The 24,701-nt window shown below is 36.2% G+C and overlaps 2 long non-coding RNA genes across 2 annotated transcripts in view; one reads left to right on the plus strand and one right to left on the minus strand.

Annotated features, from left to right (window-relative positions):
* Positions 1 to 2,124: 2,124 nt before the first annotated feature.
* The window catches only part of LOC103879751, a 59,152-nt gene continuing 36,575 nt past the window's right edge, over positions 2,125 to 24,701 (plus strand). The window contains exon 1 of the long non-coding RNA XR_640514.3: positions 2,125 to 3,517. This is a non-coding gene — a long non-coding RNA (uncharacterized LOC103879751). The remainder of the gene's footprint in view (positions 3,518 to 24,701) is intronic.
* Positions 14,033 to 17,164, minus strand: LOC108583104. Its single transcript, XR_001897402.3, has 2 exons — positions 16,433 to 17,164; positions 14,033 to 14,286 (listed from the first exon to the last, which is right to left on the minus strand). It is a non-coding gene; the product is annotated as an uncharacterized LOC108583104 (long non-coding RNA).

Genomic DNA, 24,701 nt, shown 5'->3' on the forward strand with positions numbered 1-24,701 from the left:
AGCTGGGATTACAGGCATGTGCCATCATGCCTGGCTAATTTTTGTATTTGTAGTGAAGACGGGGTTTCACCATGTTGTGCAGGCTGGTCTCAAACTCATGACTTCAGGTGATCCACCCAATTCAGCGTCCCAAAGTGATGGGATTGCAGGCATGAGCCACCACATCTGGCCTATTTACTCCATTTTTCAAATGTCTTCTTTAGCCTTCTAAGGAGAAAACAAGGGAATTACAGGTCCATGTCAGAAACTACGGACTTGCCAAGGCTTTTCTACAACGTACATGTGTAAAAAAGAATTGCCAGAGTAGAAACATTCTACATGTCCATTGACATCAACTCAAACTGTACAAAGTTATCCAAAAATGAAAAATATATTTAAGGGATATATACAATAAATTAAAGGTATATTTTGTAACAGGTGGAAAGTAAGTTACCTCAGGATCAAATGGAATCTAGGATTAAAACACTGCAAAATTATTATTTCTGCTTTCTGGAAAGGTCAACCACATACTCTTCTATGGCAAACTGGCTTCCTTAATGTGCTGGAAAATACAATGGCTGACAGCTCTCAAACATGACTTCCCACCCATTGTCAGAGAGGGATTGATTTATATTATCTCTAGATGCCCAAGCTCAAATATTCCAAGCATCAGCTATAACTAGTCCTTCGTGTGTCAGGTGCTTATCCTTTTACCATCAACTATAGTCTAATATGGAGGCTATAAGAACATGGCACCCAGCATTGTGTTCGCCATGGTTGGATTAGAGTTAGGAGGTAAGACACTGGAGTATTTTCCCAAAAAATACTCTGCTGGTTTCAGAAGGTGGAAGAAGTAGTGAGCAGACAATATTATACAAGTCCCGAGAGCACAACAAAATAAAAAAATTAAGCTCGGAGTACAAGCAACAGTTGGAGAAAAGAAGGAAAAAGAGAAGACCATCAATTCCTGAGTGAAATGTGTGGCAGATTCTGAAGCATTCAGTTCCTAACATTTGTCTCTGTGGGCTACAACCATTGGCCTAGAAAAGAAAGCATGTATCTCTGGAGTCAGCAGGATGCAAGCTAGAAGAACTGACTAAATCAGCACTTCTCAAGATTCTCCAGGCCATGGACAATGTCAAAGACAAACACTTCTAGCATCATCCAGCATACACATTCTTCAACTGTTCCTTTTAAAATACTTCTCTTGAGCAAATGAACATATATAATTCTTTGAACAAAACATAAAAATGTAATTCAGTGGTTGGGTGCAGTGGCTCAAGCCTGTAATCTCAGCACTTTGAGAGACTGAGGCGGGAGGATTGCGTGAGGTCAGGCGATCGAGACCAGCCTGGACAACATGATGAAACCCTAGGTCTACTAAAAATACAAAAATTAGCTTGGTGGTTCAGGCCTGTAATCCCACCTATTGGGAGGCTGAGGCAGGAGAATCACTTGAACTAGGAAGGTGGAGGTTTCAGTGAGCCGAGATTGCACCACTGCACTCCAACCTGGGCCACAGAGCAAGGCTCTGGCTCAGAAAAGAAAAAAGAGAAAAGAAATGTAATTCAAACACAAAGTAATTTTTAGACAAAAATTGATACTAGCCTATGTAGATAAGCCTACAAATGGGAGGTCACCATCCATGATCTCGGGTTTACCCAGGCATTCTATAGTCACGACCAGTCATTTTCAGAACAAATTATTAAGATCCTCTGTAATGTGTCCTTACCACACACACACACACACACACACACACACACACACAGGGGCGCGCACACTCAAATTACCACCTTCCAGGCAAACTAGATGTTTTGAATTGCTAATGGTGCAATTTAAGGCACTGTAGGTGGTATATTGTAAGTCCCTTTCAAATAATGAAGGATGGACCTGTTAATGAGGGATTCTTCACAGGTTAAAGAAGGAATCATTTCTAAAAAGCCCAAAGGAATTCTAGACTTCAAAGCTGCATTTTTCACTCTGTTTGTAATCATTAGTTCCCATGAACAGAAACTTAAAATCATAAGGTACCAGGAGATAATGGGGATTTCTAATTTACTAAAGTTAAAATGTCTAGGCTATCTTTATGTTATACTGCAATATCATGAAAAATGAGGTAAAACAAAAACAATCATAAAAAATTAAAGTGAAACAAAAGATCACTTAACTTATGAATTTTTAAAGTATGGGTCCAGGTTAGCTAAGCTTCCCTTTTAACTATGACTTAGACTTTTGGGGAGCCCCTGCTGAGAAATAGATGTCTTACTAGATATCTCAGAGTTACAACTAAGGTAGAAAGCATTTTGACATAAATATGCATGTTTCTATTCATAAAAAGATATTTATTATGTTTATTATTCATATTTCTCCTAGGGCAGGTCAGAACACTTTCTCAAGCTGTTTTCTTGACGCAAAAATATCCATTGCACATCCAGAGACACATACACACTATCAGAAAGCAATATCTATGTGGCATCTGGTTACATGGTATTTTAGTCTGTTTTCTGTTGCTGTAATGTAACACCACAGAACAATTTATTTTCTTGAAAAATTAAGTGTATTTAGTTCATGGTTGTGGAGGCTGAGAAGTCCCAGAGCATGGTTCTGGCATTTAAAGGAGGCCCTCTTGTTGCATCATAACATGGCAGAGGACATCACAAAGTGAAAAGGCAAGAGTATGCCATCTCAGCTCCCTCCTCCTCTTCTTATAAAGCCATCAGTCCCATCATGGGAGCCCCACCTTGATGACCTTACCTAATCCTAATTATCTCCCAAAGGTCCTACCTCCAAATACTATCAGTGTATGAATTTGGGGATTAAGTTTCCAACACATGAGATCTGGGGGACACATTCAAACTGTAGCATATGGTAATATCTATCAGCTTCAGTCTTTTAGATTTCCTTTAGGATCATTGCAATCATAAGTATATGCCACAGACATCAGAATTCTCTTTGGTCATTCTTACTATGTCTCTTATACAGGAAAGCAGTTAGATACAGAAAGAGGAACAATTACATATGGTTGCCTCCCTTTTCTCAAAATCACAAGAGGTGGTCTCATTAACTCTGTTGTGAAATTGTTTCCCTGTCAACTGGTAAATGGTTGTAATTACAGCAGGAAACCACCAGATGGCAAAATGGCAAATTCACAGGAACCCAGACAATAAAAGGGTCTTCCTTTCTTTGAGGGCTTCCTTTAATAAACCTTGGCCTGCGATGGCCTGGATTGGAGGGGTCCTATGATGTTGGCTAGTCAGTGTAATTGTCGGGCTTTTCCCTTAACCCATTTATGCCTGAGATTGCAATTTTTTGAATTTTTGCAATCAGACCTTGGCGATGACATTGAGCATTAGGATATAAATAACTCCCTTATGTTTAGCATTCCAATAATGGAACACTAGCCATAATAAACCATTCCAAAAATGTGTTCTAATGGCTCTCAAGCAAGGTCCACTCGCAGTGAAATAAACCAGAGGTTTGAACCATGCCTCGATATGAAACGATTGGAAAGAATATGGCGATGACAGCCACAATGCCGGTAAATAAGTTAGTATTTGGAGGACTCAAAAGGGTGGATCCGAGAGTGGGGAATGAATATAGAAATCTCTAGCCTCTGGAATCGCATTATGTAAAAGCTCTGGAAAAGATGGTTTCTCAAAAATCCCATTTTCGTGTTAAATCGTTCTCTCATCTGGGCACTCGTCTTCATAACTAATTTAAGTCCCTCTATTTGCAGTTTAAGCCTCTCTCCTTTCCTCCAGTTAACAGGAGGCTTTGAAAACGAAATATCTTTTAAAATTATTCACAAATATTCTGATGGGACACCAAGCACACCACTTCCATATCAGATGCATTAACTTACTCATATTTTATGCATATAACTTTATATATCTATTATGAGGCAGAAAAATGATTCTGGAGAGCTATGTGAATTACCTATAACTTGAATTGCAACCTAAATGATATCACTATTATTCAAGGATTTTTACTGAATATGTTTTATTTCAGCTTTAAAAGCGTATTATATTTGATTTAAATGCAGTAATAAAGAGAAGTATTCTGATATAACTCTATAAATCATCAATTTAAGAGTAGATCTTAAGATTTCCTTATTTCCTTAATTTAGCAAGTGATTTCCAAGCTGGTGTATCAAGATTAGTAGCAATACACAAAAATGGTAACATGGGCTAGTGAACCTCTTTCATTATTTGAAAAAGCAGGATAGAAATTGAGCAGTTACCAGTAAGAAGTCTCTGTCGGATAAACTATTTTTTTTTCTGCTCTGGCACAGAATTATGTCAGCTCAATTTAATGTGAAATAATGACAATAATATTAATTAATACTTATAATAGCTAATGACAAAGATGATGCTGAGTCATTTAATATTTGCAGTAATGCCATGAGTCAGGATGTCCTCATATTATATATAACGAAACTGAGGCTAACATGTCTTTTATTCAGCAATTTGCAAGTGGTGTTAATGTTTCTAACAATTAAGCTTTACTACTGTGAGTATTTTTGGAATAATAACTATCAGAAGCTCTTTCTGATAGTCACTGTGTATAAATTTACATAGATTTTGCAGTTTATCATTGCAAACATAACAGTTCAGGGTAGTCATAAATATTGGTACATAAAATATATGAGTAGAATTTAAAAATGAATAGCTAATCTGGAAAAGTTTGGAAACCTCTGTTGTAGGCAGTGAAGACACAGCCTTCAATGAGAGAGTGTTGATTGGTGAAAGGTTTCCCAAATTTTCATAGTGATTATTGAGCAGGTTAAAATATGTACAGTGCTCCATATTACCTTTCATGCATAACAAGAATGGAAAACCATAGACCTCATAATAAGGGGCTCAGAATAGTAAGGATCCAACTCATATGTTAGATATCATGGGGGGAGGCAGGGAATGGTTTATCTTTTCATTCTCATTCTCTTTTTCTCATTTTCTTTTGCTTTTTCGTTGGGATTTTGAAGATGTTTTCTTCAACTCATCTTCCACATTTTCTCTTTTAAGGTTTTCTGCTGGGATCTTTCAAACTCTGAAGTATCTTCTCAGTTTCTGAATGTTCATTTTTTTAAAGTTTTTGATTTTATAAGTGCTGTACGCTATTTTGCTTTCTAATATATAAATTTTGTTGAAATTTTCTTCTGTTTGCTGCATTATCTATTTGCTCCAAGTTTCTCTTATCATATAGATTTATTTTGATCTAAGACTTATATTAGAAGCTTTGCTCTAATATCTGGTAATCTGCTCTCTTCTCATATGTTCAGTGTTTTAATTTTTATTGAAGTATATAATCAGAAAGTGCACAAATCATAAGCATATAACAATAAATTATTACAGTAGAACACCTATGTGTAAACACCTATGTGTGACAAAGGTCATGAAATAGAACACTGTCAGTATCCCAGAAAGCCTTCTGTGCTTGTTCCCAATCACTATAACTTTCCTGTAGTTCCCGAGGTAATCACTAGTTTTCTAATACTATTAATTACTTTTGTATTTTTATAAACTGTATATAATGGAATCATGCAATATATATTATGCCCAGCTTCTTTCATTTAATGTGCTGTATTTATCCATACTGTAGCATATGGCTATAATTCTTTACTTAATTGCCTGATAGTATTCAATTCTACTGTTGATGTGTATTTGGCTTTTAATTAGGGGCGATTATGAGTAATGCAACTAGAACGTATTTATACATAACGATTTCTGGTGTGCATATGGCTATATATGCAAAGTAAAAGTAATTGATGACTGGTTATGCAAATATTCAACATCAATTTATAATGTCTTTAAGTTTTCCAAAGTTGTACTTTTACAAGTTGTTCATAAGAGTTCCAAACTTTCCACATCCTGAACAGATTTGACATTACCTGTTTTTTCATCATTATGACTTTGTTGTACATTTCCTTAATTATCAATGATTTGAGGCCCTTTTTATATATTTATTGATCATTTTAAGATCTCTTTTGTGAAGTGTTTTTTCAATTCTAATGTCCATACTTCTACTAGGTTAAAAGGACTTAGGAATTACATCTCCTTTTTGCCGTTCCCTGGAATAGTATGCATGAATTTGATGTGAATGATGAAGCCACTTTATGCTTAGTTTTTAAATTGCAAATTCAATTTCTTTAATAACTATAAGACCATATAAACTTTGATTTTTTACAGTTTCAGTTTTGGTAAGATATGCTTTTTTATCTCCATTTATTCTAAACTTTCATATTTATTTACAACATTTTATCATTTTTTGGTGTCTATAAGTTAGTAATTTTTCATCTTTTTCAGTAGTGCTATTTTTAGTGGGTTTTTTCCCTTTTTTCTTGTTACTAATGGTTTATGAGTGTTGTCATTTTTCCCTCAAGAATTAACTTTCAGTTTAGTTTATGTTAGCTTTATTTTCTATGTTATTATCTGCTCTTATTTATTCTATTTTCTGTCTTCTATTTTCTATCAGTTTTATTTTTCCTAACTTCTTGAGATTATGCTCAGCATTCTGTCTCTACCAATTTCAAAGGGTTAAAATGATATAGAATATATTTTTAAACATAGTAAAATGTAGGTGAAATAACAAAAAGATAAATTTTAAAACTCCCTAAGTTTGGAAATTAGAAGTTTATTTCTAGATAATTCATGGGTGAAGGATGACATAACAATAGAAATTAGAAAATATATGGCATTGAATTATAAGAAACATAACATTTCTTGTAGCAAAAGCCAAACTCATGGATAATGTATAACATAAATAGAGATTTTTAAAAACTGGAAATAAATGACATTTTTTAATGTTCAAAGGATATGTTCTATATGATTTTAATTGGCAGATACAGGCAACGCGGCTCAGTATATGTTTATTTTTGATAAATGCTTCTTACGTACTTAAAGTGAACACACATTCTGCATGCTATTATGTGCAGCATTCTATATATGTCAGTTGAACCATTTGTTAGTAATGTTGTCCAAACTCATATTCTTAGGAATTATTTGACCTACTTCTTCTATCATGTGCTGAGGTGGGTTAAAATTCCCCACTATGTCTCCATTTATGTGGTTTTTAGGGTTTAAGTGGTGTTTTGTACTTTCCTGGTGAAATAAACTATTTACCATTACAAAATATCTCTCTGTACATTCAAGTCTTTTTGTCTAATACCAATATAGATAGACCTTTCCTGGAGCTAGTGTGATTTTTTCTTTTTTTGGCATAGTCTTTTGTGTGTGTGTACTTACTATCAATTTCTCTGTTTACTTGCATTTAAAATGTGGCTTTTAGAGTCAGAATATAGTTGGGCTTTTTAACTTTTTAATATTATCTAACACTCAGACCTTTACTTGGGGTGTTTTTTCTATTCACATGCAATGTGATGTTGTCAAAGATATATTCAGGGTTAAGGTTTTCCTCTAACTATTTACTTCTTATTTTCTTGACTGTTCTATGATTCTTTGCTTCCTCCTTTTGTTTGCTGTCTTTTGGATTAATTTTTTGTTTCTTCATTTTATTTCATTTTTTCCACTTCATTAATTTGGTAGTTATGTTTTTTAAGCTATTATTTTAGTGTTTACTCTAGATTTTGCTAAATGCATTTGATGTATCAAGTCTAACATAAATTAGTACATTTATCACTTACCAAATAATGTAGAGGTGTTACAACGTTTAGCTGCAAATACCCTAGGTTATATGCTTATGCTGCAGTATATTTTAATTCTAAACATATTTTAAGCCCACAAGATATTATGATTTATAGTATCAGTGTTCATTTACTGATACTTATTTGTTATTTCTATTGCTCATTTTTCTTACTTCTGTTTATTAGCTTCAAATTTCGTTTTGAACAGGTTTGCCAATGAAAAAATCTCTCACTTTTTGTTTTTCCTAATAATGCTGCATTTCATTTTTATTTTAGAAGGGTCAGCATTTTTCCGCAAAGAACCAAATAGTAAATCTTTTAGGCTTTTGGGGTCATAATATTCCAACTACTCTAGTGCATGAAAGCATTCATACATAATAGGTAAATGAATGAGCATAATTAGGTTTGTCGCCCCCAAAAAACTTTGCTTACAAAAACAGATAACACCCTGGATTTTGCTTGTGAATCATATTTTGCTGACCCCTTTGTTAGAATACAATATTTACTTGGTATTGCATTTTAGGTCAAGAGTGATATTTTTGGAGTGTTTTTTTCAAATATGGTTATATTGTCTTCAAGGTTACAGTGTTTCTGTTGAGAAGTAGCTGTTAGTCTTATTGCTATCATTTTTTTTTTCTTTTTTTCCCCCTCTAGCTGCACTTAGAATTCCTCTACATTGAATTTCTACAATTTTTCTGTAACATTTTTAGATTTCTGTTTTGTTTTGCTTGGGGTTTTAATAATCCAACTATCCATTCTTAGGTTTCTTGTTTTGGTTTTTCATTAAAACTATTTGGATTATGTAGTGATTCTTAAATCCATGGGTAGGTGCAATTTTGTTGGTTTGGGAAAACTTGAGTCATTATCTGTTTGAATATCACCTTTGCATTTTACTCCCCTCTTATGTTCTTCTGGGACTCTAGTTACCCACATTTTAGTTCATTTTACCATGTCCTATGTTTCCTAGGTAACTTTTTCTATTGTTCATCACTTGTCTTTCTGAGTTTAATTTATCAGGAGTGTTTCCTCTCTTGTTAAATCCAGTCTTTGAGTTCTCAATTTATTTTTCAGCTCTAGAATTTCATCAGTTCTTCAGAACTTCCAATTATCAGCCTAAAATTCCCAATCTGCAACTTATTTTCTTCTACTTGTTTATATTCTTGAACATGTTTTAAAACTGGTTTCTTATTATTTCATTGTTATCCCCTGCAGGTCTCTCTCTATTGTCAGATGTTTCTCTTAGTTTTGCTCCATTTGCTCTTATCTCTTCCCATAGTTCAGAATATTTTATATGTAAGAAACTATAGTATTAATTTAAGGCTGCGAAAGATCATATTATCATCCTGATAGAATATATGTATGCTTTAAGAAGGTTAGCCTGTTAGCAAAGACTGGTCAAATTAATCCAATCAGGGATGGAGATGAATTGAAGCTAGGTCTTAATCTTGTCAAAGACTGGTCTATTTCTAGTTTACTATTTTTTGTTTCTTGGTTTGTTTCTTTCTTGAGACAGAAAAGTCTCATTTGGTCATCCAGGCTGGCATGCAGTCGTGTGATCTCGGCTCACTGTAATTTTCGCCTCCCAGGTTCAAGTGATTCTCCTTCCTCAGTCTCCTGAATAGCTAGAATTACAGGCGCACACCACCACACCTGGCTAATTTTTGTATTTTTAGTAGAGAAGGGGTTTCACCATGTTGTTCAGGCTGGTCTCGAACTTCTGACCTCATGATCTGCATGCCTCTGCCTCCCAAAGTGCTGGGATTACACGCATGAGCCACTGCTCCCGGCCTACTCTTATTTCTAAATAACAACCCTTTAGGGTCCCAATCCAAAGTCGCCCACATCTTCTTCTCTGTGGGCCTCTAACACTAAATTTTGTCCCCCTAGTGCTATGAGTATATTGAAAGCTCACCTCATTCATAACTGACAAATGTTTCCAGACTAGAGGTTGGGAAATTATGGCCCATTGGTCGAATCTGTTATTATCAATAAAATTTAACTGAAACACAGCCATTTATGTAATATTGTCTATGGCTACTTTTGATGCTACAATGGCAGAGTTGATCAGTTGTGCCAGTGACCAAATGGCCTACAAAATCAGGAACATTTACTATCTGGCCCTCTACAAAATATATCTTGGTGAGGAAATGGGTCCAAAAGTCCTGAAAGTGCTCCTAGATTGGACTTAGACCTCATAATCATTTATCTTAGCAGCTCTCTGATGCATTCAAACATAATTTCTAAAAGTTCTGCCTATCTTTCTTAGGTGTTCTCAATGAGAGACTTATTCCAAAATACACAGTATACCATTACTGGAAACAGAACACCTATGAGTCTGTATTGAAGATTGATTCATTACAATCCTCAGTGTAAACTCTGCATACGTGAATATAAACAAGGATTTGTTTGACCAATGAACTTCCCAGAAATATTGGCTGGCTGAGTTCTTTTATTAGTAAATCCTCAAAATCTCACTGTCTAGAGATAGTTTCTTTTTGGCTTTTTAGTTTTTCCAGAGAGTCATCCTCTACGCCCTGTTCAGGAGCTGAGCTGGGGAAAACTGGGGAGGTGAGGTATTCTAAAAGCCCCTGTATCACTGTTGAATTGCTGTCTCGATTTCAATATTATGCTTCCATGTCGGCCTTCATGTGCTTATGTCCCCAAATCTAGAACCCCCAAGACACACTCTCTATATAAGGAAAACTTCTACTTCTGTTAATACAGGAAGGGGTTATTTGTCTTGCTTGAGATGAGGACATGAGAGAACTTAATTGGTTTTTACTGAGACTTAGAACCTCTTATTTTTAATACTATTCTGTGCTCCCATGTTCAAGTTTCTGCCAGGTTAAATTCCTAAGTGTTTCTGGGGTTCCATGTGCAGTTAGATGTGAACTTTCTTCCCTCTCATTAGTTGCCTTGCCACTTGTCCGTTTGCATTTCCAATATCAAAATTGTAATTGGAATCTTTATCTAGTACTGCCACTTTCCCCATTCTTTAGCTCCTTTTAGACTTATGCCTGTTTTATTTTTTATTACTATTGTAGTGAGTTTCTTGATTAAGCAGACATAAAAACACATGTTCACTTAACCATGTTTAACTAGAAATCCCTAATTCTTTACTATGAAGGTCACATGCCTTAAAATACACCATTATAATTCCATTAGGCATAAATTGTTAATTGTTTTTGTAATGGAAATAGTAATAAAGCAAACTATACTACTCTACAGCCATATTAATAAATGCGTGTAAAAAACAGGTTAAGACATCTTTTTAAAAATTAGGTAAGAAGGGTATTAAAGCATTCATGATAAAATGGCTCCCTACATATTTTATTTAACGTGGAGTATTAGGTTTCTATTGCTGTACAACAAATTACTACCAAGTTAGCCACTTAAAAACGCAGTTTATTATCTGACAGTCTCTGTGTGTCAGGCATCTGGGCTGTTTCCTCTGCCTAAGAGTCTCATGGGGCTGCAATCCAGGTCTCAGCAAAGGTTCAAATGTAGAAGTAGCCACTTCCAAACTCCTTTGGGTTTTTGGTAAAATTCATTTATTTGAGGCTGCAAGTCTGAGGGCTACAGTTTCTTGCTGGAGATCACTCTCAGCCTATACAGGCTCCTACAGTTCTTTACTATATGGGCTTCTCTAGCATGGCCACTTACTTCCTGATGGCTTGTTCCTGCAAAACCAATGAGAGGAAATTGCACTAGTGGGTCTTCAAGCAAGATAGAGTCTTATGTAATAACAATCATGGGAGGGGAAGCCCATCACCTTTCATATTCTACTGTGTAAAAGCAAGTCACAGGGGCCGGGACTACACAAGGGCATGAATGCTAGGAAGTGAAGATCATAGACGCTACCTTAAAGTCTGTCCACCATGCCAAGGTTAAAGTCATGATGATAATGATGGGTTGTTACTACATTGTTCTTTTAAGGCTTTACATCTTTAAAATGTCTCCACACGCACATGTTTTTTTCCTATGAATACATGTATAAGAGGTGTCAACTCAAACTTAGGCTGTGTTTTGTCTAGAACTCAAGGTCTTTTTGCAAACTCAGAGATTTAGTCAGGTAGAACCCTTAAGGCACCATTTATATTAAGGAAGAAGGGGCCTTCTGATAAATAAGAGACACAGAGCTTGGTTCAAAGATAATTAGGCAGCACTGATGAGATGGTATTTTTGTTTTGTTTTGTTTTGTTTTTGAGACAGGCTCTCACTGTGTCACCTAGGCTGGAGCTCAGTGGCATGAGCTCAGCTCACTATAACCTCTGCTTTCTGGGCCCAAATGATCTTCCCGCCTTAGCCTCCTGAGTAGCTGGGACTACAAGCATGTGCCAACATGCACAGCTAATTTTTGTATTTTTGTTTAGTGACCAGCCATGTTGCACAGGCTGGTCTCATACTCCTGGGCTCAAGCAATCTGCCTGCCTCAGCATCCCAAAGTTCTGGGATTACAAGTGTGAGCACCCAGCTGAAATGGCATGTTTTTTTAAATAGCACAGCAATGTCAATCAAACTATCTCATAGCTTCAGGACCAAATAACAGGTTTAAGGAATGTCAAAGAAAACCGAAAAAAAAAAAATGAGAGCTCTTTTTTTCCTACAATTTCTTTAGGACATTCAGAATGTGAGGCATCAGCAATTACAGCATTGGTAGTGGTGATGAAGATGTCACTGAAACAGCAACATTAGGATGGTGACTATATTGGTGGCCACCCTTGTAGCACCTCCACATTAGACATCAGTATCTTTGGACAAAATCTGTGCCATCAGTCTTGGATGTCAACACCCCCATGGGGACATCAGCAGCAACAAAAAGAACAGCCTGACTGGTGGTCTCAAATATTCCTTGCTACTCATTAGCATAGCAATTATCAAAGGCAAAGCATCCTAAAAAAAGAAGAGGGTAATTGCAGATACCAGATACCAGAGTCAACATAGGAGCTAATTATTGATGCAAACTCAACAGTAAGAATAGTCCCATAATACCATCTGAGAAGAACTTAAGTCAAATTACAATTCTCAAAGCATAGATCAGTGTAACAGAAAAAATCAATTTAATATCTTATTCTTATTTTTCCTGCTAATATTTCTTGGGAAGAATGTGTCATATAAGTGATCTCAATTACTGCTTATAGCCACACTGTGAGGTAAATATTTTCACTCAGATATGGTTTTATGTCCCCGCCCAAATCTCATGTTGAATTGTAATCCCCAGTTCTAGAGGAGGGACTTGGTAGGAGGTGGGAGGTGTGAGGTGACTGGATCATGGTGGCAGATTTCCCCTATGCTATTCTCATGATAGTGAGTTCTCATGGGGTCTGATTGTTTAAAAGTGTGTAGCACCTCCCCCTTCCCTCTCTTTCTCCTGCTCCAGTCATGTGAGACATGCCTCCACTTCGCCTTCTCCCATCATTGTAAGTTTCTTGAGGCCTCTCCAGCCATGCTTCTTGTATAGCCTAATATGCACTCCTATTCTCATTTGACAGATAAGAAGACAAAATTTCAAGCAGGATGAAAAATTCGTTCAATGAAACACAGCTATTAATGGCTGACCTAATAAGTGTTATGTATAAGTGACTCATCCACCATAGCTTCTAGGACTCAACTTTAGGATCATCGTCATATGCAATCTGGAGCTAGCCATATTTAAAGAGCTAGGAAGGAGGCACAGTGATTGACAATCTCCTTTCTTCTCAACTAGAGTGTCATTTCCCTTTTTAAAACTAACTTAAATCCCATCTACCTTCAATTGCTTGTCTAAAATAAAACACAAGTCCTCTCTTAAAGACTTTAACAATGTTATATAGCAGAGTTCATCTTTTCTTTCTTCACAGAAAGCATCATGAAAACATGTTTTCAGGACATTAATAACTTGATCCTCACAAGAAACCTTTAAATTTGGACACAAGGAATTCATAACTACGTTTTATGTATATGAAGAAAGTAAGCCCCAGAGAATTCCAAGAGCCTGTTCAGGATAGTCTGCTTCAGAGCCATGGCTCTCAAAGTACCTCAGGATCTCCAGAGCAGCTCTGTAGTGGGAGCCAAAATTGTGCATTTCTAACTTGGTCCCAGGTGATACTTGTGCTGGGGCTGCTAGTCTACACTTAACTCTATTCACTTTTTTGTGTTTTCTTAGGATAAAGAAAATATTTAGAAAATGAGATTCCTGTGTTTCTGGCTTTAATGTTAAGAATTTTGTCTGAAAAAGAAGCATAGACATTTAGAAATTTTGTATTTTTACATTTTTATAGATAAACTCATTGGATTATCTGTTTTTCATCTTGGAACACACTATCAACATTTTCTTTAGAAGATGTATAGGATAGGTGGCTTTCAGCAGGAAGAAAGTGTCCTAACTGAAAACCTCAAGGAAGATAGGGCGCGTGGAAATAAAGACCATCCAAATGAAAACAAACATAAGCCATGTATTCAGAGCTTGCTACAGCAAGGGCATCAGTGCCACCACTTCAATTTGGCAGAGGCTAAAAGGCAGACAAAGCAGTGGGAAAGCTTTAGAGTGGAGAAAAGGAAAGGTGTTAGGCATCTTCCAATTGAGGTCATTGTCATGATGGCATTGGAGTCAATGGAGGTAGGCTAGCCAAGAGTGAGACATCTTCTGTGATTGGTTTGGGGACCATTTTAGCTTTCTCTGGTGGGTTCTGAAACAGAAAAAAAGAAAAAAAAAGATGAAAATAGGGAGGCTGGCAGTTGTTGACCAAATCGTGACCATTCTGAACCAATCTTAAGAGATTGTAACTGGTTTCCTGCAATGGTTGCTGCAGAGTCTGTGGGTCAGAGTTCTGTTTATTACACATAGACTGACCATTGTCTGTTTCTAATTCAGTTTCTCAAGAGCTTACAAGGATGTCAGCAAAAACAAGTCATCTCTGACTCCACAGTCAACTTATCCACTAAGCACACGTGACCTACCGTCAAAGGCCCATGATACTTTTAGGGACCCATAAGAACATTTTAATTTCTTCTAAAATCAGAAAAAAAAAATGAACTTCAGATTTTTAAATGTTTTAATGCATAATGCATAATGTCAATATATTTATTCCAACTCAATATTCTGAGAATTTAAATGTTGCGTATGATATGGTTGGTAAAGACTGTGTATTAATAGGGGGAAATGAGAAGGAGGTTTGGAAGAAAGAAGTTCATCATACTCAAAGGGCTCAGAGAGGGGTCATCTCATGCTATGCAGGGACACAGAGAAGGCATGGGTGTCAGTCAGAAGGCAGAAAGGAGCAAGGAGAAAGCATTAGACCACAGGCTTTATTGGATTTTCCATAGGAAAAACAGGGCAGAGCAAACAGTTTAAAACAGGCTTGCTTTAATTCTGGCTGGGCTTTGAGCTATAAGGATGGCCTCCATTTGAGTGATACTTGGCCCTGGGATAATTTAAGTCAGGGCAAACGTTGGCTTGGTGTGTGAGAGTTAGATAAGGAAGTAATTAATGGATTGGTTGGTTTACATATGAAAGGCCTGCATTTCTAGGCAAATTGTTATTATCTTTAGGAATTAGCTATCCCTGGGAGAAGGAGTTTCTCCGTGGTCTACAAGGCTCCCAAATGCCAGAACAACAAGAATATAAATAATAATAAAATATTATAAATTCAATATTGGCCTTGTGAAGAATCGATGCCAAATAGACAAATACAGAATTTGAGAAAACACAATTAGAACATTAAGTAATGAAATAAATTTTTAATATTTCTTTGTGGATGAAAAGGTCCAAGAAAGTCATAATACAGCCCCTCTTAGCTGCAGCCTGTACGAAAGTTCAGTTCCGTGAAGGGTTTGAATGGTGTGGGAGAAAAACTTCCAAGCAGATAAGGTTGAACGGAGTGGCACCACAACTTCTAACCATTGCCCCTGCGGGTTCTTAAAACCACCTTCCTTATTTGTTTTGTTGATCTTATTTGTTTTGTTGATCTGCTCCTAGTACTTGTCCCTGAAAATTGCCTTTAGCATGTAGACACTGATTTTCTGGCCTCTACATAGTTCCCGTTCTCAGGCTTCTTTCTTTCTTTCTTTCTTTTTTTTTGAGACGGAGTCTGGCTCTGTCGCCCAGGCTGGAGTGCAGTGGCCGCATCTCAGCTCACTGCAAGCCCCGCCTCCCGGGTTCACGCCATTCTCCTGCCTCAGCCTCCCGAGTAGCTGGGAGTACAGGCGCCCGCCACCTCGCCCGGCTAATTTTTTTTGTATTTTAGTAGAGACGGGGTTTCACCGTGTTAGCCAGGATGGTCTCGATCTCCTGACCTCGTGATGCGCCCGTCTCGGCCTCCCAAAGTGCTGGGATTACAGGCTTGAGCCACCGCGCCCAGCCCCAGGCTTCTTTCTTAAAGCCAACCCTGACCTTTGTCTTGACATTACTGCCCTGGTTACCGTGGTAATGTGCTGAACACATAATACCAAGAATAATGAGTATTTGTGTTTTTTTTTTTTAAAAACAGAACCTAAAATTTTTCTGAACTTGCACTTATAATTTCATTAACTACTCAACAAATGATACTTATTATTACCAAAGAGAATACTAAATTACATTAATTTTTATTATATGCTTTATGATTTGTATTAACTATTATACATTAATACAGTTAGGAATATATACTGCTACAAACAGGCATAATGGAGTTTTTTTGAGAAGTTTTGTATTTTATTATGTGTTCTTCCATTTAATTTGAATGATATTGCTTTCATATTATAGCTTATCTGGTCTTTCTGTTTCACGATACACATAGAATATCAGTTCTAAATTACTAAAATATTTAAAGAAAATGTTTAGTTCAGACACTGTACCTCACTGTGATCACAGAGCTTTAGTCATTGACTGAGGTCTTGAAAGTCACCATCTTCTTGTGTTTTTTCTTGCAGAAGAAATGTCAAGTTATACTTCTTTACTCTACAGGTTTCAGAAAATATTTGTTTTCAGATAAGTAGCTTGGAGTTTACCCTTTAGATATTCAAATAAACACAGCACCATTTTCAGCCTTTCGACTTTCTTCTCAAAAACTTTCAGGAGCTCAGCAGCAGGAAGTCACCAGTTTTTGGAGAAAGAACTTGAGTATTTTAAATGTTCTTGAAGCTCTGAAATTACCAAGGCCACTGTGTAGAAAGGATTACTGATTCTTTCTATAGAAAATGGCAATTTGCAGTCAATCCCAATGGGGCAATGGGTGAGAGTAGCAAAGAAAGAAAAAAAAAGTTATGACTTTATCTCAATGAACTATTAGGAAAGTGTTTGAGACATACCACTAGCTAAAAAAATGATTTTAAGTAAAATAGACAATTGTCTTCATCAAAAAAATTTCTTCCATGCACTGTCTAAGATCACAGGAAGAGAACGAGGAAGGTGAGCAGATGAGGCAGATTAGAAAGTAGGTAGTATAAATAACATTAGATGGTTCTTCAATATCTTAGAGCCTCCCTTATTTATCGCTGATAGAACCTTGATTTGTTCGGAGTTCTTCTGTCCCCAAGCAATGAATAAAAACTCACCTGGCCCATTATGACAAGCCTGTTCTCTCTCAGGCTGCCTAGGAGCTAGGGTTGGCCAACTGAAGGAGCTAGGGTTGGCCAACTGAGTTCTTCTGCATTTAAGGGGCTGACTGCAGGAAGGACTTCTAGGAAAGGTTTTGCTTTTCTGGTAATTAACGAGGTCAAGTAGAATGACTATCCACTCATTTCTTATCTTCTACCAGCTCTTTGCTTAGAACAGTGGACCCAGTGCTTATGGCTGCATCACCATTTTCATTACCAGTTCAAGAACAACAGAAGCTAAACCACTATCAGTGGCAACTTAACTCAATCTTGTTATATAATTACAAAAATGATGTCCTTGCTTTTAAAGCCTTTATAAGTCAGGAATTTTTTAAACTGGCATTCAAATATATTTCTAACTAGTACAATGTAGCCCCATCTCAGTTCATTTATGTCAGCCGCACGTCTATATTGAGCATCTGAATAACATTTAAGAAAGTTTCATTGCTTAAAAAATTTTGAAAACACTATATATGGCAATATCTATGTTCTCCCAAATTTGCTTACTCAATGCACTGACAAAGCCAACAAAATAAATAAAAAGCCATTCATATATTTTGTTATTATGGACTGGAGGAAGAGAGATTGCAGGCAGTGGTTGGAGACTGGGTTCAGATTATAATGGGTTAAGGAATAAATGGATGCCAAGAAAGTGGAAATAATCTTGCCCAGGCTGGTCTTGAACTCCTCGGCTCAAGTCATCTGCCCACCTTGGTGTCCCAAAGTGCCTGCATTAAAGGTTTGAGCCACCATGCCCAGTCCCAGATGTTCTAGTTCTTGAAGACATTGCCAATATTTTAGATGAAATACATCCAATAAAAATAAAATATGCAAATAGAGGGCAAGCAGGTAAGATATTACATATTTTTAAACAACACACAAATGCAGATACGCAAATTTACAGCACTTTCATAAAGTATTCAAGATAAAGCAATAAGAAGAAAGTTTTTTTAAATCCACACTATAATTTAATGTAGGAATATTTACTACAAATAACAAGTCTGACAATATGTTCATAATATCCTCTTCTAAGAACTTTTTACACTTCTTTTCTACTAGAAAACTTTTAACTTTGAAAACTGCAAGTAGTATTTTTCTTCCTGAAACCTCTGCAGTGGTAGTAATGCATTGAAGTTTGATTAAAAGGTCAGTTAATGTAAACATAAATCCCTTAAAATATTTACAGCACACAAGTCTCAACTCATCTTGTATTTATAAGACAACATTTTAAAATGAATATCTCTTAAGAATGGAGGCTATTATGTTGAGCAATGCCTTCCTTTCCCAATAGAGTACTGGACAAGCTGAATATATAAATCTGCTTTATGTTACTGTATCAATGGCTGATGTTCAATGGACTTTCGGTATTAGGGCTATAAATATCTGACAAAGAAATAAACATCATGTGGAAGGAAATTGACTATAACTGAGGCAGGTGCTCTGAATAGGCCTCCATGGAATTATCTGCTCAATCTTTGAGACTTGGTTTTGGCGTTGTTACTTTTGAGAGTGTAATGATTTTTCCTATATGGTTGGCGCTTTGAAAGGACTTCAGGGGTGTACCTGTGTCCTCATCATCCACACTGGTGGTTATCAAGCCTGTTGTTAAAGCTTATGTGTAATGATGATCCATAATTTAATTTAAACATGTTAAACTAACCACGATGAGGGTGATTTTTATAACCCTCCTCCTTCCCCAATAAAGTGTGTCCACATATTTCATTTTGTCTGTCTTGAAGGTTACAAATAATAATCACAATACTCAAGCTCACTCTTTTCTTTCTTCCCCTCTCTCCTTTCCTCCATCCCTTTCTCTGCACTTCTCATTTGAATAGGGAAGGAAATATTTACCACCACCTACCATACATTGATGTTTAGGAAGACCAAAGCTGGAATTAAAATCCTGAGCAGGGGTTCCCATAATTAATGATTATAGGTGTGAGGGTTTCTCAACCTGTGTGTGTGTCGGGGGGCGGGGGGGTGGGTGGGTGTGTGTATGTGTGTGTGGTTTTTGCTTTTTCATCCTTGCCATCCTTTCATCATTCAAGGAGCCATATTTCATATTCTATTTGCATAAGCAAGGAAAACATTAAACAATTCCTGGAGATACAAGTAATCAAGTGTTATACCATGAAGTTCTGATAATAAAGATTAAAGATAGGGCAGTAAAACAGTACAAAGAAAAGCTTTGTAGTGGACATAGAACTTGTCCAGGATGTTGGACAATATGTCTGGTTAGAGAGGTGGCAAAGGGCAGAAGATTAAATACATTAAGGAGTCTGTTTCTTCCTGTTAATTTACTGGTTATTTCTGCCATGATAAGATGATAGAGAATATCACCACAGAGTGGCTTGCTTCTAAGGCAGCATGGTTTCATGCAGAGGATCTAAACTGGGGATCATGTGCTGGGCTGCAAAAGGGCTGTGCAGTGCCTAAAAGGTTATGCAAAATTTTATAAATGTAAGCATTTGTTTCTGGAGAAAGATACACCCAATAGAATACTGTTTATGAAAATGTAATCTAACTACATTCTACTCCAGCATATCTCCTTTATAAAGTGCAGAAAACTAAGGCCTATTCGAGTGCAATGTTTGGTCTATTGTCATAGATAATAAGTAATTGATTCTGAATCACCCCTAGATCTCTGTTGTTTCATCAATGCATCCTCATACCCACAACTTCATTTGGTGGTACATGCTCTGGGTCATTGCATTAGTTTCTTAAGATCATTGTAACCAAGTACCAAATATTAGGCAGCTTAAAATAATAAAAATTTATTCTCCCATAGTTGTGGAGACCAGAAGTCTGAAATTAATGTGTCAGTAAGGCACTGCTCCCTCTGAGGCTCTGGGCAGATCTTTTCTTTTCTTTTTTTTTTTTTTTTTTTTAGCTTCCGATGATGCTCATCAAACCTTGGTGTTCCTTGACTTGCAGCTGCATCACTCCAGTCTCTCCCTGTGCCATTATATGGCGTTTTTCCCTGAGCCATCTCTGTCATCACATGACATTTTCCTCTTCTTATAAGGACAGTAGTCATATTGAATTAGCGTTTATCCTAATAATTTTATGTTAACTTAATTATATCTGAATATCCATTAAGGTCACATTCACAGTTACCAAGAGTTAAGAGGTAAGCATATCTTTTGGAGAGAGACAATTAAACTAAAGATTTCTCTCCATTTTTCTCCTTAAAATAACTCTTGCCCTCTATTTTCATAAAGCTATTATTCCAAAAATAATTGAATTCATTCTGCTCAAACTCCATCGACTGAAGTTAAGGTCAATCATTTTTCTAAGTCATCAGCAAATCATTCAGAATTGTAAGAGTGTATGAGGTGCCATTGTTCTACATTTTGAACTGTAGCCAAACTTGGAGAGCCACTAAATGGGCTCCCGTATGTTGACTCTGAATCATTCATAAGTAGTCTCTTGAACCGCCACACAACTGACATCTGACATAAATAAACAACCACATTTTTCTGGCTTGTTTACGAGCATGTCTTGAGGAGCAAAGTCAAAGCCTTCCTGGAGGAAAGATATATTACACCTATTGCTTTTCCCATCTACAAAGCTAGTGACTCTGTCACAAAAGAAAATTAGATTGGTCTAACATTATTTCTTCCTACGGCCAACTTGACTGCTCTCCAATACTCTTCACTAATTTAGGGATCCAAAGTGTAAAAACACACATAGATATAACATTCTGTTTAAAATGTAAAACTTGCCCAAATTTTATGCACTATCTCCTTAAAATAAACCCTCTTGGATAAATGGGAATTGTTGACCTGTTTGGCCTTGATGAGAAACTTTACAATACTCATGGAAAATTGCAAATTTCAGATAATCTTGATCCACAAAAAGAACCCATCACTTCAGCTTGTTATTTCTTTAAATTCCCCTAAAACTCTCTTGAGACCATTTGTTGAAATGTGTAATAGAAACTAATATAAAGATGTGGTATTAATATACTGATTTCCTTTGGGTTATATATCTAGCAGTGGGACTGCCAAATCACATTGCAGTTCTATTTTTAGCTTTTCAAGGAACCTCCATACTGTTCTTCATAGTGGCTATACAAATTTACATTCCCAACAGTGTATGAGGGTTCCCTTTTCTCTACATTCTCACCAGCATTCTTTATTGCCTATCTTTTGGATAAAAGCCATTTTAATTGGAGTGAGATGATATCTCATCATAATTTTGATTAGGTATCTGCACTCCCATGTTTACTGCAGCACTATTCACAATAGCCAAGATTTGGAATCAACCTAAGTGTCCATCAACAGATGAATGGAAAAAGAAAAACATGGTACATTTACACAGCAAAATACTATTCGGCCATAAAAAAAAAAAAAAAAGAGATCTTGTCATTTGCAACAACGTGGATGGAACTGGCTGACATTAAGTGATGTGAAATAAGCCAGGCACAGAAAGACAAACTTCACATAATAGCACTCATTTGTGGGAGCTATAAAGTAAAACAATTGAACTCTTGGAGTTAGAGAGTAGAATGATGGTTATCAGAATCTGGGAAGGGTAGTAGAGTCAGGAAAGTGCAGATAGTTAATGAGTACAAAAATATAGTTAGATAGAATGAATAATATCTAGTATTTGATAGCACAATAGGGTAACTACATCTAACAAGAATTTATTATACATTTTAAAATAACAATACAGTATAATTGTAATGTTTGCAACACAGAGAAATAAACAATTGAGGTGATGAAGGCACAATTTACCCTGATGTGATTATTACACATTGTATGCTTGTATCAAAATATCTCGTGTACCCCATAAATATATATATCTATTATGTACAAATATTAAAAATAAAATATTTTTAAGGGAGCCCCAAAAGTTAGAAGAAAAAACAAACTCAACAGAATAAGTGAATTGCTTAATTGTTCTGTAAGGATATTTTTCTATTTTGATATTATAACATAAAAGTCATATGTTGATATATTAACTATCTTGAATATGGAGAAGAAATCTCACTGTTAGGTTGAGTGAGATTATGCCATTTTTTACCCACAGCCAATTTTGACCTTACAATGAATGATACCATATTATTGAATTCAGGAACAACAGAATTTTATTCACTAAATTTCACTATCTGCAAATTATCTTGAAACCTTTGGGTTATCTGGGAAGACGTTAGCAGATTGTCACTGTGTGTGACATTTCCCTATGCTTGTGGCTGAGTGTGAAGGGATCCATCTACATTCGGTTGGAAAGGTAGTCTGAACCATTCAGTTTCACTTTAGCAGCTACTCTCAGGTACCAGATTGCTTCTGAGACCAAGTTTCACTGTCTTGACCTTGAATTAAAATTTGTCCATTAACTTTGGTCTTCTCACCTCCCTTTTCTTCAACAGATTTGTTGCATTAACTTCTACATCTTCTTCCTTTCATGGGTTTTATCCCCTGTCATGTGTTTTTTCCATTATTCCACTTGTTGTTCTTCCAAGAGATTCCATTCAACACATTTCTGGCAAAGGCCTCCTGAGGTATCATGAACTATTGTTATGTTACTGGATACTCAACTTTGGCTGTGTGCTCCAATATGTGCTACTAATAGGTGGTAGGAAACTGGGCTGTCTGAAAGTTTTAAAAACCTTGTTTCATTTTCATACCCAGTATGTACAACAGATAGGTCTCTGACATTTGGTGTTTGCTGCTAATTGATTTTTCAAGATTTGCAGCTATCTGAAAAACATCAGAGTTCTGATTTCTCAGCAATCTAAACAAGTATGATTTTGGGTTTTGCAGATCTTTAGAATTATCTCTGTGTATGCATCAAACCTGAACTAGGAATTAGAAATCAAGTAACACAGATACATTGATAAAAATAGGTATGTATATCAAGTATAATAAAATAATGAGTTGGTATTAATCTCAGGAAAATTTGTTCAAAACATGAAAAATAGTTAACTTAATTTCAGTGAGAAAAATCTCAGATTGTTTGGTGGACACTGAATGGATAAAACACTTCTTTTGTAATTTTTATTGCTTTTATTTTTATTTTAGCTTAAAGTTCAAATTCCCTAAATATGCCCTCTATGATCGTAGTTATTCTGAGCCCATCCACCTCCAACTCCAACTCTGAGACAACTTTAGTATGTCCAAGAAAAAAAAAAAAAAAACTTTTTTCATTTTCTCAAATACAATACTTTTTTCCTTGGTACTAAACTCTTGCACAGATTGTACTGATTTGCTTAAGATAGTTTTCCCCTCTGTCTTTGCATTTCTATCTTCTTCTCATCCTTAAGACCTCATTTAATAAATGACTCCTTCCCAGAGGTTTTTCCTAACTTAACTGTGTGAGGTGCCACTGTTCTCTACCCCATACAACACTCTACTGTCCATAACATGCACTTACCACTATGTGTTGGAACAATCTGGCTCTTCTCTCATTCGCTTTCTTGCCCATGAACTCCATGAGAATGTAATACATGTATAAGTACACTCCCAAGTATGTGGACAAAGTTTAGTCATTATTTGTTGAGTGAATGAAGCATGAATAAATGTGAATGTTGCAATAGATTTGATTTCCAAAAGTGGAAAATCTCCTAGAAGAATTATACTACTCAGGTGAGGCCAAAAATTAATCTTTATAAATTTGTCATTTATTTTGGAATGCAAACTTTGAGCTCAAATTTCTGTCTTCAGCCTAATCTTTCTCTTGAATTCCATAATTACATATGCAATTTCATATTCAGCATCTTCAGTTGGATGTTTAATTCTAAACTGCACACATACAGGAGATGTTTTGATTGTTTTCCCACAACCTTGTTTTTCATCTCTGTTTTGGTATTTACTGAGATAAGAATAAATACATCTCTGTGCAATCATCAAGCCCCATGTCTTGGATTCATCTTTGACACTTCTTCTTCTCCTAGTCACAACATGCAATGCATCAGCATAATTCCTTAAGTCCACTTTAAACATATATTCAAACTTTGACAATTTATCACCATTTTTCCAAGCTATCATCATCTCATACCTGCATTGTAACAATAGACTCCTAACAGGTCTCCTTGCTTGATACCAAAAGTATCAATTACTTTCAGTTTATTCTCACATAATCAGAGTGACTCTCTTAAAACACAAGAGAAACTACATCTTTTCTCTGCTCATCGCTTCCAATGGCTTCCCACTTCACTGACAGTACAGATTAAAGACCTTTCGGTGGCCCACAAGGCTCTTGGTGATGGAGCCTTCTTAACCTTGCTGACGTTTCCTCCTGTACTCTTCCAATACCAACTCCAATGACATTGATGTCCTTGATGTTCCTTCAGTGATACTTTGCCTGTTGTACACTCATATCAGGAATGGTCTTCTCTCAGATATAACATTTCTTCATTTCCTGCAAGTCTTTGCTCCAATATCATCTTCTCAAGGAGGCCTTTCTGAACCATCTTTCAAAAAATGGCCATCATCATTAACATTACCCTTCTACCATTCTTGTTTTCCTTTTTTAAATTTTTCTTTCATGTAGGGCATTTTACCTTCTAATACATTGCACTATT

This window comes from Papio anubis, chromosome 19 (assembly GCF_008728515.1).
Source record: "Papio anubis isolate 15944 chromosome 19, Panubis1.0, whole genome shotgun sequence".
Taxonomy (NCBI): Eukaryota; Metazoa; Chordata; class Mammalia; order Primates; family Cercopithecidae; genus Papio; species Papio anubis.